At 50.0% G+C, this 16053-nt stretch overlaps 1 protein-coding gene across 1 annotated transcript in view; it reads right to left on the bottom strand.

Moving 5' to 3' along the window:
• The window catches only part of EPHX2 (epoxide hydrolase 2), a gene marked incomplete at its 3' end in the record, with an annotated part of 433424 nt that overhangs the window by 417088 nt on the left and 283 nt on the right, over positions 1-16053 (bottom strand). The gene's annotated exons all lie outside the window — the stretch shown is intronic.

Consider the following 16053-nt stretch of genomic DNA (forward strand, 5'->3'; position numbering starts at 1 on the left):
TTGGCTCGGGGAGTCGTCCAACCCAGATATTGCGGCGGCTATCCCTCCGGATTATAACATCTTTAAGCAGGATAGACAGGAAGGGCGCGGAGGCGGGGTGGCACTGATAGTAAACAAAATGGCCACTTGTACCATCATTCCCGCGGACGCGATTAAGGGTTGTGAATCCCTTGCCTTTTCTATTGTTGTGTCTCCACACCAATCCATGAAAGGCCTTCTCGTGTATCGCCCTCCAGGGCCTACTGGTACTTTTTTTGAGGAGCTCCAGTCGGTTACCTCGTCTTTGCTACTTACATCGGAGCATTGTATAGTTGTTGGTGACTTTAATGTCCATATGGACGAAGATCTGGATGCCGACACGGTAAAAATGCTGGATGTTACAGCCCCTCTTGGCCTGGTCCCCTACCATGTAGGTTGGAAAGAGGGGACCCCTACAACCTAGTGGTTTGCTAATCGTAGGGATTGTACAGACATGAATTGAAAAGGAGAAAATAGCAAACCAATTGATGGTATTTACGCCCTTGTTACAACCTCATTTTATATAATTATTACATGAACATTAATAATTCACTTAGACAATAACGTATGCAAAATATATGATTATTTTATTTTTCTAATTCTTTTGTTTCATTTTTTTTAAAAACTTTTTTCCATTTTTTGACAATGATTCATAGAATAACTATAATAGTTCATACCAGTAACAATAAATAACATATAATACCTCTTGTGAACAAACATGCAACAGTATACAATAAATACAGACAAGGTGCTTTACAATATGTTCGGTCGGTGGAAAGTTATATGAAGGCAAAATGCGGTAGAGTGGGACACAACGCGATTCGGCCTGAGGCCTTCATCAGGTGACCGTCATTTCGTTTTTTACACAGACAGGTGTACAACAAGTGCTTTATTTATTAATTGCGCGGAGTATGTTCCGGTTATTTCATAGGGCGAAGGTTCTGATGATTTTAATAATGCAGATGGTTCAGCAGGAAATGTATAGCACTGATATGTGATGATACCAATTATTATTGGTTATCAGGATTATTCCTGGGATATATTTTGTAGTTCAGAAGAGATACGCAGGCACAGCATATTTCCTACCACAGTTATTTCACAATTTTGATCTTAACAGTGGTAGTGTAGAAAAGGGGAAAAAATTTTAATGGTTATGCCACCATTCTTTATATTTTCGCATTCGCCATTCCTTTTTGTAACTTGTAGAGAGGGTTGGTTTCACTAGGTGGCCTCTTCTGGATTGTAATATTTTATAGCTGTGCGCGTTTCTCCGTAATGAGGGGATCTGCTGGTGTGCCTTCCAGTCGGCACGACTGGAAGGCACGACTGGAAGGCACACCAGCAGATCCCCTCATTACGGAGAAACGCGCACAGCTATCAAATATTACAATCCAGAAGAGGCCACCTAGTGAAACCAACCCTCTCTACAAGTTACAAAAAGGAATGGTGAATGCGAAAATATAAAGAATGGTGGCATAACCATTAAAAAAAAATTCCCTTTTTCTACACTACCACTGTTAAGATCAAAATTGTGAAATAACTGTGGAAGGAAATATGCTGTGCCTGCGTATCTCTTCTGAACTACAAAATATATCCCAAGAATAATCCTGATAACCAATAATAATTGCCTTCATATAACTTTCCACCGACCGAACATATCGTAAAGCACCTTGTCTGTATTTATTGTATACTGTTGCATGTTTGTTCACAAGAGGTATTATATGTTATTTATTGTTACTGGTATGAACTATTATAGTTATTCTATGAATCATTGTCAAAAAATGGAAAAAAGTTTTTAAAAGAAATGAAACAAAAGAATTAGAAAAATAAAATAATCATATATTTTGCATACATTATTGTCTAAGTGAATTATTAATGTTCATGTAATGATTATATAAAATGAGATTGTAACAAGGGCGTAAATACCATCAATTGGTTTGCTATTTTCTCCTTTTCAATTCACCCCTACCATGTAGGACCAACTCACGAGAAGGGTCACACCCTCGATCTGACTTTCTCTACAATCCCTATAGAGATGCATACACCTAGTCAGGTGTTATGGTCGAATCACAGGTTGGTTAAATTTTATATTCAGGAGGTAAGGAAATCCTCCTGTCCCCCTCGACAGGTCTCCCTGGGATTTAGGGCACTCCATCGGGTTACCCCGGAATTACTGGCACAGGAATGTGCGGCCCACCCTTGCATCCTGACAGGGGATCTAGACGGGGATGCAGAGCGGCTGCAGGCGTGGCTCCTAGAGAGGCTTGATCACCTGGCTCCTGTGAGACCGCCTCGCAAGGTAGATAAACGTGCATCTGCTCCCTGGTTCACGGAAGTGCTGGCAGCTTCCCGTCGGCAGTGTAAAGTAGCCGAAAGAGCATGGCGCGCCAAATATGATCCGGCGGCTAAACTTGCTTATAGGTCTCTAGTGAAAATGTACCATCGAGACATCCTTTCTGAGAAGAAGGGCTATTTCGCTAGGAAAATTGAAGCTGCCTCCAATACTTGTAAGGAGCTATTCGCCATTGTGCAGGAGTTTACGACTTCACGCGCTACGTCGAATCAGACTCCCCCCCTTGAGCCTTGGGTCAGGGCGATCGCGGACTTTTTTATTTCCAAGATCCGTCTGATCCAGGACTCCTTTCCTGTGCAGGAGTCCGAGATGCCCTGCTTGGTGGAGGACACCTCGGTCCTCCCGACCAGTGCTGGCCCAGTTCTAGCAGTTTTCCTTCCTCTTTCTACGGCCTCTTCGTTGGATCTGATGGCCTGTCTAAAATCTGGCTCTCCGCGGGATGCCTGCCCCGCCAAGTTTTTGGCAAAAATGGCAGCAGTCATCAATCCTTTTGTCAACCCCCTGTTGAACTGTTCTCTGGTTCAGGGTGTGGTTCCTCAGTCATGGAAGCAGGCGATGATCATCCCCCTGCTCAAAAAGCCCGGTCTGGACGTGGAGGTACTAGCGAATTATAGACCTATTTCGCTTCTGCCTGCCTTTGCAAAAATCATCGAAAAACATGTGCATAAGGTGCTCGCCGATTATCTGGAGTCCCATGACCTACTGCACCCTACTCAATCAGGTTTCCGCACCAATCTTAGTACCGAAACAGCTCTCCTGGAAGTTTCGGAGGCGATTAAGGAGGTGCTGGATTCAGGTGGTAGGGCGATGCTGGTGATGTTAGACCTGTCGGCGGCCTTTGACACCGTCCCCCACGAGGGTCTCCTCCCAAGACTTTTCGAGATCGGTCTTAGGGGGACGGTGCTCAACTGGTTTCGTTCTTTTTTGACGGGCCGTCGACAAACGGTCTGGGCCTCCGCCTGCTCCGCCGAGATGGCGCCACTGGGTGTCGGGGTCCCTCAGGGCTCAGTATTGAGCCCGACCCTTTTCAACATCTTCCTGACCCCTCTGGCGGCTCTGGCGGAGTCTTTCGGGGCTCAGATCGTTTCTTACGCTGACGATACCCAGCTCCTCTTCACCTGTGAGAGGGGTGCGGACTTCAACGGAGAGAGGATCCGGGGCTGCCTTGAGGCTGTGTTTCAGTGGTTCCAACATAACAGCCTCAAGTGCAACTCGGATAAATCCGAGGTCCTCTTCTTTGGGTGCAGTGTAGATCCGGACTGGAAGGTATGGTGGCCGGAGAACATGTTCCCACCAGCAAGTTCTTCCCAGGTGGCGAAAAACCTTGGAATTAAGATAGATCGACAATGGCCTCACACTGCGCTCCCAGATAATCGGCCTTACCGGCACGTGTTTTGGCCTGCTCCGGATGTTGCGTAAGTTTCTCCCTTTACTATCAGAGGAGCACAGGAAGGTCACAGTGCAGGCGATAATTGGCTCGCGTATTGACTATGCGAACATTCTCTATCTTGGCCTGCCGGAATATCTGCTTCAACGGCTACAGGTGGTCCAGAACTCGGCAGCACGGGCTATCTTTGGACTATCCCGCCGTGCTAGAGCCTCAGGCCTCCTGCAGGTACTGCACTGGCTTCCCATCCGGAAGCGGATAATCTTTAAGGCCTTGACGTTGGCGCATAAGGCTCTGCATACCACCGGAGCGAAATACCTTCAAAAAAGGCTCGCTTTTTATCATCCAGGCAGGTCCTTGAGGTCAGGGTCCTTGTACCTTGCCAATGTTCCTCGTGTCAAAAGGGCACGTATTGGAGGCCGTTCCTTCAGATTGTTAGCCCCCCAGCTCTGGAACATGTTGCCAGTGGCGCTACGCAGCATGTCTAACCTACTGGCTTTTAGGAAAGGGCTCAAAACTTGGCTTTTCACCTCTTAGCTGCGTCCTGGGTTCTGTTTTTCTTTCCTTTCTGGATCTTCCGTTTTTTTATCTCTCTTCTCTCTTGTTGTGTTATGAGATAGGTGTGCAACCAAAGCGCCGGGACACTCTCTGAGTAGCCGTGCGCTATACAAAAAACCAGCATAACATAACATAACATAATATATTCTACCTTTAGACCACAATTCTGATTTTAACCCATACCAGGTGTACCCTATAATAAAGGAACGTCTTTGGTGTATACCCCTGGCTCTTTTGATGTCTCGCGCCTGCGTTGCAATGCGCAGCAGTGCTCGCGCAGCAAGAAACCTCTTGGGGGTGGTTTGAAAATGTACCTAGGAATCGCACATGCTCATGCGTGTGCTTTTCCTTTTGTGGCCCGCTAGTGGCCTTTGAGTGCGTCTTTTTATAAAAGTGGCCAAAGGCGGCCGTCATGTGGTTTCAATTATCGTGCCCAGACACGGGTGCGATAATTGAAAGCACATGTCTCGCTGTGGCGCGCGCGCACCACTTGCGGGATTGTTCTCTTTTTGGATCCATTTCATAGGGAAGTAACACAATGAAAGAAGGAAAGAGAGGTGGGCTGCTCGTGCGCACCACTCGTTAACTACAAGTGGGGTCTCTACAATTCTGCAATTTTGATGCTGTAACATTTTCCCCACAATTATGGATTTACCACAATTTCCAAATAATCTATCATCTGCTTAGTTTGAAGATTTCAACAAAAAATCTAGCTCAAATGGATCAAACGTTAATTTAAAAAGTGCAGACTGTGATGCTGTACAGAGGCCAACCACACTATGAGGAGGTTAATAGGTCAGATTTTATTTGCTGCTTGTTGTACTCTGAGATGTTGGCACTAATTAGGCGAAACTTTTACCCACACAATAGTAGAAGACTTTGAAAAGGACAAAATATAGCAGTTATATTGACACAGATTGTGATACATTCTGCCGCATAATTTGCATTTTCTTTCTGCATGATTCTGCCAACCCTGCTACACTATGTGGCCCTCTACCAACCACTGCATGATGATTTCAGTAGCTCAGACCGTAAAAGACATTGGTAACACTGAAGTAGGGATAGTGTAATGATACTAACCCTGGCACTGCCCTTGTTATTCCTCGCCTTGTAGGGGGAGCAGTGGGTGAAAAAGCTATGTGAGTGTAGTGTCCATGCCTTCCTTCCCTTTCTCCCAACTCACCAGCAACACACAGGTCGTTATTGGAGGGTAGGTGGCAAAGGGTGAGTGACGTCCCTTCCGCTATCCCGGAAATGTTATTGACTTCAAACCCCGGAGGTATCACTCCCAGCACCTGTTACCGTTTACTGCAGATGACTTCGCAGTAACTTAAGAGGAGGGGGCTGACACCTCCTCGACAATGGGAGAAATCACTGTGGGCCCCGCGTGACCTGGGCCGCAAGGGCCGTGAGAGATAGATAACATGACGCTCTGCAGATGAGTGATGCGAAGGGTGAGACGATAGTTGTGAGGCACGGCGAGACATCCTGCGGGCCTCGCACCAGCGCTGGCTGGGAGGTGTCAGCTTCTGGAAGGGGGTGGCTATTTATACCCAGACTCTGCCTGGAAACAGCGGCTCGGAGCGCATGCCGAGGACGGGGCTCCAAGCTCCCAGTGGAGACGGGTCTCACGAGTCACGACAAGGGCTGAGCATCCACCTCGTGCTGAGATCTTGGCCTCACTCGCACCGAAGACTACTGAGGTATGGGCCTCAATGTCGCACCCAAAAGATGGGTCTTTACTCTCATAATTAGGCAGGGCTTAAGCACCTACTACTGAACTGCAGTATCACTAAGAGGAGGGGGCTTTAATATCATGAAGAGGCATGGTTCTCCCTGAAGGCTGGGCTCTTCGTTCACGCCGAGGACTGGCCTCCAATGTCAAACTGTTCCCCAGCCAGGGTCGGGCCTGCATACAATGGAGTGTAAACTCTGCAGCTGCTTTAGCATACTGGCTGTACAAAATGCAAGAAAGAAAACAAAATATTCTTCTGCCAGTAGCAAAATATACTTGAAAATGGGAACAGTTTCCCCAGTCCCTCTCCCCACCCTGGAAGCTGGTCTCTGGCCTCAGGTCTCAAGGTCTCCCTTCACTTACTTCAGTATTTATTTGTCTTTGCACAATAGATAAGGGCCTCTCACCCAGATGATGTTTTTACAATTGGAACCCAAGCACTGAAGTGCCTGTAAATGGGCCAATCAAGTTATTCTTCAACGCAGTGCAGGGCACATACTATGCATGTTGTGCTATTTGTGTATAGCACACAGCCCAATCTGAGCTGTCCTTTGGCTCATGCATATTATTTATTACACACGGAAGTGGTACTCATTTCATCTGCCTCCTGGGGAGTAAAAGGCTGACTCTGCTCTGCTGGGATATGAACCTTAGGCCTGAAAGTCTTTGCAGCAGCTGAAAGCCCACTCAGCTACCATAACTGTCTTACAACAAGCATTTGCAATGCAATAGGTCTCGCATTACCGAAAGTTTGAGCTATTGGTGTTGCAAGTAATAAAGCAACGCCACTAGCTCAAACTTTCAGTAATGCGAGAGCGATTGCATTGCAAATGCTTGTTAACCTTGAATCTGGACCGGTGAATTTGTCCTGTAAACTCAAACGTTTATTTGGTTGAGTCTGCTGGAGTGGCATTGTGTGACAGTGTGAGACGTCACTCTCTATATTGCTGCCAAGAGGCCCCATTTGATACATGACACATTCAGCTAATTCTAGCTTTGTAATTAACAACACTTTGAATGTTCGAATTTTCGTGCCCATCGTTATTATGAAAAATACAAATCCCAGAAGGTAACTTGATGTTGCTTAAACCCCCAGGGATAGCTCATTTTATCAAAGATAACACTAGAAAACGCATCTCCTATGTTTGTGGGTCAGAAGTACCAGGTGTTCGGGAAGAAGTGCATATCTCTGGTGGGGAGGAGGAGGTGTAGTCTGCTGATGTCACCATTGATGTCAGGTCAGCACAGGGCTCTGAGGACCCCGGAGTTTAACTGTCTCACTCATGACAAGTCACCATACTTAGCAGGATTTTTATTGCGTTCTACAGATGACGATGCCACCAGCAATGCATTATTCTGTGATTTAAAGGCACTTTGGCATGTTTAGGTCTCGCCTAGCGATGCAGCGCATGCACTGCTTGCCTTGGAGAGACCTATTGTTGTCGGTTTCTTGACCGAAGGGGGATAGGAAATGTGCACGCGTGCAGGGGACAGGAGTTGCGCACAGGCACGCACATCTCCTGTCCGTGCTTGCGGCGTTTGAGCAAAACACGCGCATGGCGCGCTTTCACTCTCATGGTGACAGCTCGTACAGGAGTTTTGCATGTGTACGCACATCTCCTGTTGGAGGCTGTGATGAAAGCACTAGGGGTTCAAGCTGTCATTTGTCATGTAAACTCGTACCCTGTGATTACTCCATTTAACCACTCAATGACAATATAAAAGGCTTAAACCCACACAGAGGCTGCCTCTCCGCTGTCGCTGCGTATGCTGTCTCCGGTGCATGAAGTGGCCTTGCACTGTGTCATTATTCATTCTTTTAACGGGAAGGTATGAATTAGACATAATCAATCAATCAATCAAAGACATTTATAGAGCGCACTACCTACCCGTAGTGTCTCAAGGCGCTTGGGGGGGGTGACGGGGGGGGGGTGCCGCTACTGCTTGAACAGCCAGGTCTTGAGCTTCTTCCTGAAGGAGAGGTGGTCGTGGGTCAGGCGCAGGTCGGCCGGGAGGGAGTTCCAGGTCTTGGCGGCCAGGTAGGAGAAGGACCTTCCTCCTGTGGTGGCTCTACGGATGCGTGGGACGGCGGCGAGGGCGTGGCTGGCAGATCGGAGGTGGCGTTTGGGAGAGTAGAAGTTGATGCGGTTGTTGAGGTAGCTCGGGCCTTGATCATGGAGAGCTTTGTGTGCGTGGGTAAGGAGACGGAAGGTGATTATCTTGTTGACCGGGAGCCAGTGCAGGTCTCTTAGGTGTCCGGAGATGTGGCTGTGTCGTGGGATGTCGAGGATGAGTCTGGCTGAGGCGTTCTGGATGCGCTGGAGTCTCTTCTGGATCTTGGCGGTGGTTCCGGCGTAGAGTGCGTTGCCGTAGTCCAGTCGGCTGGTGACGAGGGCCTGGGTGACGGTCTTCCTGGTCTCCGTGGGGATCCACCAGAAGATCTTCCGAAGCATGCGCAGGATGTTGAAGCACGACGAGGAGACGGCGTTGACTTGCCTGGACATGGAGAGGGAGGAGTCCAGGATGAAGCCCAGGTTGCGTGCGTGGTTCGTCGGTTTGGGTGCGGTGCCCAGGGCGGGGGGCCACCAGGAGTTGTCCCACGCGGAGGGCGAGGAGCCCAGGATGAGGACCTCCGTCTTGTCTGAGTTCAGTTTCAGGCGGCTCGTCGTCATCCACTCGGCTACCTCTTTCATCCCTTCGTGCAGGTTGGCTCTGGCGGTGGCAGGGTCGTTGGTCAGGGAGAGGATCAGCTGGGTGTCGTCGGCGTAGGAGATTATGTTGAGGTTGTGTTGGCGTGCGATGGCCGCGAGGGGGCTCATGTAGACGTTGAAGAGTGTAGGGCTCAGCGAGGATCCTTGAGGGACGCCGCAGATGACTTCGGTGGCCTCTGACTTGTACGGTGGTAGGCGGACTCTCTGTGTTCTTCCGTCGAGGAAGGAGACGATCCATTCCAGTGCCTTCTCCTGGATTCCGACGTTGCTGAGGCGCTGTACTAGGGTGCGGTGGCAGACCGTGTCGAAAGCCGCGGAGAGGTCTAGGAGGATGAGGGCCGCTGTTTCTCCGTTGTCCATCAGGGCTCGGATGTCGTTGGTGGCGGCGATGAGGGCGGTCTCGGTGCTGTGGTTGGCACGGAATCCGGACTGCGATGGGTCGAGGGATCCATTCGTCTCGAGGAAGGCGGCCAGCTGTTTGTTGACGGTCTTCTCGATGACTTTGGCTGGGAACGGAAGTAGAGAGATGGGGCGGTAATTCTTGAGTTCGGTGGGGTCTGCTGTAGGTTTCTTGAGTAGAGCGCTGAGTTTGGCGTGCTTCCAGCTCTCAGGGAAGGTGGCGGTGTCGAATGAGGTGTTGATAATGTCCCGCAGGTGGGGTGCGATGACAGCGTCGGCTTTGTTGAAGATGTGGTGAGGGCAGGGGTCGGTCGGAGATCCGGAGTGGACGGAGTTCATCATGCGGACGGTGTCTTCGGTGTTGACCGGGGTCCAGGCGCGGAGGGTGGTGGTGGGCGGCTTTGCTGCGGTCGTGGCGTGCGTCGGTTGAGTGCTGAAGCTGTTGTGTATGTCCGCGATCTTGTTGTGGAAGTAGGAGGCGAGGGAGTTGCAGAGGTCTTGCGATGGGGTGATGTCGTTGTTTCCGGCGTTGGGGTTGGAGAGCTCTTTCACGATGTTTGAAGAGTTCCTTGCAGTTGTGTGCGTTGTTGTCCAGTCGGTTCTTGAAAGCCGTTTTCTTGGCGGTGCGGATCAGTTGGTGGTGTTTCCGGGTGGCAAGCTTGAGGGTGGTCCGGTTGTCCGGCGTGGGTTCCTTTCTCCAGGCTTTCTCGAGGGCTCGGCAGTTCTTCTTGGAGCTCTTGAGTTTGTCGGTGAACCATGGGGCACTCTTACTGCCGGGTGGGATCCTCAGAGGGGCGAGTTCGTCTGCGCATTTGCTGATCCACTTCGAGAAGTTGTCGGCGGCCTGGCTGGGGTTCGCTGAGCTAGCCGGAGGGTGCTGGCTCAGGGAAGCGGCGAGCTGGTCGGCTGTGATCTTGTTCCAGCTTCTTCGGGCAACCTGTTGCTGGTGGTGGTGGATCGTCGTTCTTTTGAAGGTGAAGTGGATGCATCTGTGGTCCGTCCAGTGGAGTTCTGTGGCGTGGCTGAAGGCGATGTCTTTGCTGGATGAGAAGATGGCGTCGAGTGTGTGTCCGGCGAGGTGGGTGGGGGTGGACACCAGCTGCTTGAGTCCAAGGTTGGCGAGGTTGTCGAGCAGGGTGCTGGTGATGCAGTCGTTGTTGTTCTCCAGGTGGAAGTTGAAGTCTCCCAGGAGGATGTAGTCAGCGGAGGGGAGGGCGTGCGGGCTGACGAAGTCGGCGATGTCCTCGCTGAATTGGGTGCGTGGTCCCGGAGGTCGGTAGATCAGGGTGCCTCTGAGGGTGGTCTTCGGGTCGGTGTGGATCTGGAAATGTAGGTGTTCGGCGGAGGGTGGGGTGTTGTCGGTGCTGGTCGTGATGCGGATGGTGTTCCTGTGGATGATGGCGATGCCTCCTCCCACCTGGTTGGCGTTGCGGTCCCTCCGGGTGATCTTGTAGCCTTCTGGGATGGCGATGGCGATGTCGGGCGCTGAGGAGGCGTTCATCCAGGTCTCCGTGATGAAGGCAACGTCCGGGGCTGTGGCATCTAGGAGGTTCCAGAGTTCGATGGCGTGTCTGTGGACGGAGCGGGTGTTGAGCAGGATGCACTTGAGGTGGTTGCTGCTGGTGTTCGGCTTGGCAGGTGCTGGTGTCGGGCAGGTCCGGATGCAGGTGAACTTGCAGGTGTTGCAGCTGAAGGGTCCGTGGACGCGTCGTGGGGTGGCTCGGTAGCAACCCGGGACTCGGCCGGTGTTGAGTGCGATGAGGGTGGCGGCGGTGTACGTCAGGCGGGTCGGTCGGGGTCCTCGAGGGCCAGGGGTCCTGGCACTGGGCGCGGTCCAGGCGCGGACGGGCGCATACGGGCTTACCTTTGGCGCGCCTTCGGCGCACAAACGGCGCACCCGCTGCGCGTGACCGCTGCGCGTTCGCACGGTCGCCATATATGGCGAAGTGCGCGGGGGGCGGAGCAGCTGGGAGGCGGGAGCGGGGAGGGTACAGAAGGGAAAAAGGGGCGGGGTAAGCGGCGGTGACGGGAAGCGGGGAGGGAGTACGAAGGGCGGCGCGACAAGGGGCAAACAGGAAGGAAAACGCAAAAACGATCAGAAAATACTAAACAGGCACAAAGGAACGACAAAACAAAACAAAACAATAAACAATCACAGAGTTACACGAAGGGCGGCGCGACAAGGGGCAAACAGGAAGGAAAACGCAAAAACGATCAGAAAATACTAAACAGGCACAAAGGAGCGACAAAACAAAACAAAATAATAAGCAATCACAGAGTTACACCAGCAGGCGAGCACGGACCACGCCGCTCGAAGGAGGGGGCGTGGTCACGAGGCGACAGCGAGGCAGGCAGCGAGGCAGGCAGGGCAAGGGGGCACACGCAGCAGCTGGTGGCCGTGCGGCGCGGGGGTGTCCTACAACTAGGTATATAGACATATGGTTCCCGTCACAGGTGATGCTGTTGTGCGTGTCCTGTGATTCTTTCCTGTGCTTGCGAGAGATATTTCCAAGATTCATGTATGACTCTCCGGGCCTGGTTTACTTTATTAGCGCTGTCGCATGCGCAAAGGCGGGCAGCGCTATCGGCTGTTCTGATGATCACTCTTCACATTCAAAAAGGAGTTTTGCGCTAGAATTACACAAGAGTACAATTTCAATAGTTCATGAACGTGGGCGCAAAAGGCAGATTGTGCAAAACCATAGGAATCCACACAAAGTCAGATCAGTTTCACGCAAAGCAGCATGTCATGACTCTGTGTCATAGCACAGAAGCAAATGAAAACATGCAAATGGTGGGCAGGCAGGGGGCGGGGGAACTGATTTTCCTGCTCTTAATTTAGGAATTTCCATGAGTGGCACAGTGCTCGCCTACACCAAACAAAAGTGTGTCTGAGCCTTAACAAACAGAGGGCAGAAAGTGAGCTCAGCTGTGTTTACTCACTGTCATCCAGCAGCCCTGGAATTTTGTCTGAGAGCCAGAGTGCCTCCTCATCTGCAGCATTAAGCAGCACAAAGGTCACGTGCAAATCACACAGTGCACCACTCTGGCTGACACAGGAGCCGTAAGGAAAACCAGACATGCCACCTCAATCAGACGCCATCACGGTCATATAATGATTGGCGCGTTGCCCAAAAAAAAATCAAGCAAGTCGCCACCCCCGGATCCACTAAACATGGTCACTACTGGGTCCTCATTGCATTTATTAGCACCACACAGCGGATCTGAATGAGACTACGTGGTATTGGGCCCGCAGCACCAAAAACTAAACACCTCTGTGTTGACTGGTGTTGTGGTACATTTGTAATTGAAATATTTTATTAAAATTGTGTACTGCAGTGTATTTCAGACAGCATGCAGGCAGCACAGAAGGTATTCAAGCCGCGTGGAGTTGCCTGCTTGAGTGTAGCTCTTTGTCCAGTGCTCCTCGCATGGGTAGTCAGGTTGCTAAAAATGCGTGACAATGCATTTTAAGACGGTGATGCGGACATCACACCTAAAATGCGTTAGTCTAATGCCCGATGCGTGGTACTTGGCAGGGTTGCGGACCAAAGATCTGCAAATGGAAGCCTTTGGGAGCCACGCACACACCACGTGGAAAAGGGCCAATTGTTCTGTCGAACTTTGGGGGTACCTTTTCACTTGATCACGTGCCAGCTCCTTTCTAAGCCTATTTAACAACATGGGGTGGTGATGGACAGAGTTTCTGAATTAAGCAGAATACTCTCACCCAGTCAAGAGATCAGGGCTAGATCCAACACCGTTTTTTAGCTCACTGCACCATCCCAGCTCAGAACCTGGCTATATGCAAATTAGTCTGTTCCTGTCCCAGTGCATGATGGGAACAGGGCAAACCAAACTACCAAGCCAATTCTTACACTGGGAAGAAAACAAGCTACCGGGGACCGGTTTCTGGCATTTCAGCCGTCGTCGGCCCGGCTTGCTTGAATCCTGATGGTGCAATGAGCAAGGGACTCACATCTGAGTATACCCTTCCACGCTTAGGGTGGACAAAATATTTAACAACATGGGGTGGTGATGGACAGTTTCTGAATTAAGCAGAATACTCTCACCCAGTCAAGAGATCAGGGCTAGATCCAACACCATTTTTTAACTCACTGCACCATCCCAGCTCAGAACCTGGCTATATGCAAATTAGTCTGTTCCTGTCCCAGTGCATTATGGGAACAGGGCAAACCAAACTACCAAGCCAATTCTTACACTGGGAAGGAAACAAGCTACCGGGGACCGGTTTCTGGCATACTCAGACATGAGTCCCTTTCTCACTGCTCCATCAGGATTCAAGCAAGCCGGGCCGAAGACGGCTGAAATGCCAGAAACCGGTCCCCGGTAGCTTGTCTCCTTTCTGGTGAAGAATTGGCTTGGTAGTTTAGTCTGCCCTGTTCCCATGATGCACTGGGCCAGGGACAGACTGATTTGCATATAGCCAGGTTCTGAGCTGGGATGGGGCAGTGAGATAAATAACGGTGATGGATCAAGCCCTGATCTTTGGACTGGGTAAGAGTGGTCTGCTCAATTCAGACACTCTGTTCATCACCACCCCCTTTTCTGAATCGTTTTTGGCCACTATAGGTGTGGCAGGGTATACTCAGACATGAGTCCCTTTCTCACTGCTCCATCAGGATTCAAGCAAGCCGGGCCGAAGACGGCTGAAATGCCAGAAACCGGTCCCCGGTAGCTTGTCTCCTTTCTGGTGAAGAATTGGCTTGGTAGTTTAGTCTGCCCTGTTCCCATGATGCACTGGGCCAGGGACAGACTGATTTGCATATAGCCAGGTTCTGAGCTGGGATGGGGCAGTGAGATAAATAACGGTGATGGATCAAGCCCTGATCTTTGGACTGGGTAAGAGTGGTCTGCTCAATTCAGACACTCTGTTCATCACCACCCCCTTTTCTGAATCGTTTTTGGCCACTATAGGTGTGGCAGGGTATACTCAGACATGAGTCCCTTTCTCACTGCTCCATCAGGATTCAAGCAAGCCGGGCCGAAGACGGCTGAAATGCCAGAAACCGGTCCCCGGTAGCTTGTCTCCTTTCTGGTGAAGAATTGGCCTGGTAGTTTAGTCTGCCCTGTTCCCATGATGCACTGGGCCAGGGACCGACTGATTTGCATATAGCCAGGTTCTGAGCTGGGATGGGGCAGTAAGATAAATAACGGTGATGGATCAAGCCCTGATCTTTGGACTGGGTAAGAGTGGTCTGCTCAATTCAGACACTCTGTTCATCACCACCCAATTTCTGAATCCTTTCTAAGCCTGGCACGTTATTCTCGTGGCTTCCAGGCCCAGCACACCACATGGAAGATACTGCAATCATCTTGCTTAAGTAGCCTTAAAATGCAGAATGGGTGAGCATACCTTGGCTGTATGTGAGAGAGCCGTTTTTGTGTGTGAGGGCAGGGCCGGACTGGGGCAGAAAATTGGCCCAGGCACCAAATTCAAATTGGCCCCCACTAGCTAATCAGATATGTGAAGAAGTGTACCCATCTCCAAATCGGTGCAGTTTTGAACTTGTAAACACACGCTGGATAAGTGTTTTGCAAGGCATGGGAGGCTGCATGCATGTGTGATTGCTACAGGCAATGTTAATGGTAATTTAAGAGAATTCAACAGTCAAAACCGGACCAGATCATAAAACAGCACACAAAGAGCCGAAATCCCAGCCCATACACTAATCTGTCAGAGTCAGACCAGCCCACCGGGCACTGCCTGACTGCCCTATAGGCCAATCAACTCCCTCCGAGGTAGGGTGACCAGAATATTTAAAGCCAAAAACAGGGACATTTCATGGATATAGAAGAAGGGCAACTGTTTCATTTAAAGTGAGTGCACAGAATAACAGAGCTCCACAGCAAAGAATTATAGAACAGGCAGCCAGAACATACATACAATTTAATTTTTAAACCCAGAAGCTTGCCTGTTAATTAAATTGCTTTCTTGAAACAACTGCTAACTGTCCCTACTTGGTAAAACATAAAAAACACATCCCACAGTTTTCAGTCACCCCTAAAAACCGGGACAGGAGCTAAATTTCCTGAAATCTGCCCAAACAGCAAGTGAAAAACTGCGTCCGGGCAATTCCGGGATGCCTGGTCACCCTACTCCGAGGGTCAAGACTCAGTTATGGCAGTGCTCTCTGCTTGGGTTCACTCAAGAACCTGCTCGCCAGGTTTGCGCCATCAGAGTGGCTACAGCAGCACGCCTTGTTTCAGACATAGAGAGGCATGATTCATGTGTGTAGATTCCTAATTTGGCTCTTTTGTGGTACAAAGAACATTTTGAGGGACAGTGTGTGACATGCCAAGCTGTTTCAGTTCTTTACTGAGGGGAAAAGAAAACCTCAAGACCCCATCAGAACGCTTCCTTCTAAGCATCAACGCCTACAAATAGTCCCCTATGCCCTGAGTAAAAGAGTGGGTGGTAAAACGTTGCTCTTTACGTCCTCCTAACGTAGGGGAAGCCACCCTCTTCTGTTGTACCTACAGAGAATCATGAAGGAGTCACTTAACAATAACTGAAAAGGAATGGGGGTTAACCTTTGGCTATTGAAATGTTTTGGGAATGTAGTTGTTTTATTTATGGGCAGAGTTAAGTATGTTTGCAATGTACAGAGGACTGCCTACAATAGGATAACAAACATTTGCAATGCAATAGGTCTCACATTTACAAGAGTTTGAGCCGTTTTCATTGCAAATGACAATGCCTTTTATTTATGTTTTGAAAACCTGCAAGCGGTGCGTAAACACGCACTTTGTACTTACAATCCTTGCTTACAAGAAGCAAGGCTGGCAGTAAAAGAGGTGCAGTTACTGCCAGCCTTGCTTCGCATAAGCAATGATTAGAAGTTAAAAGTGTGTGCTTACTCACTGCTTG

Source organism: Lissotriton vulgaris, unplaced genomic scaffold (assembly GCF_964263255.1).
Source record: "Lissotriton vulgaris unplaced genomic scaffold, aLisVul1.2 SCAFFOLD_254, whole genome shotgun sequence".
NCBI lineage: Eukaryota > Metazoa > Chordata > Amphibia > Caudata > Salamandridae > Lissotriton > Lissotriton vulgaris.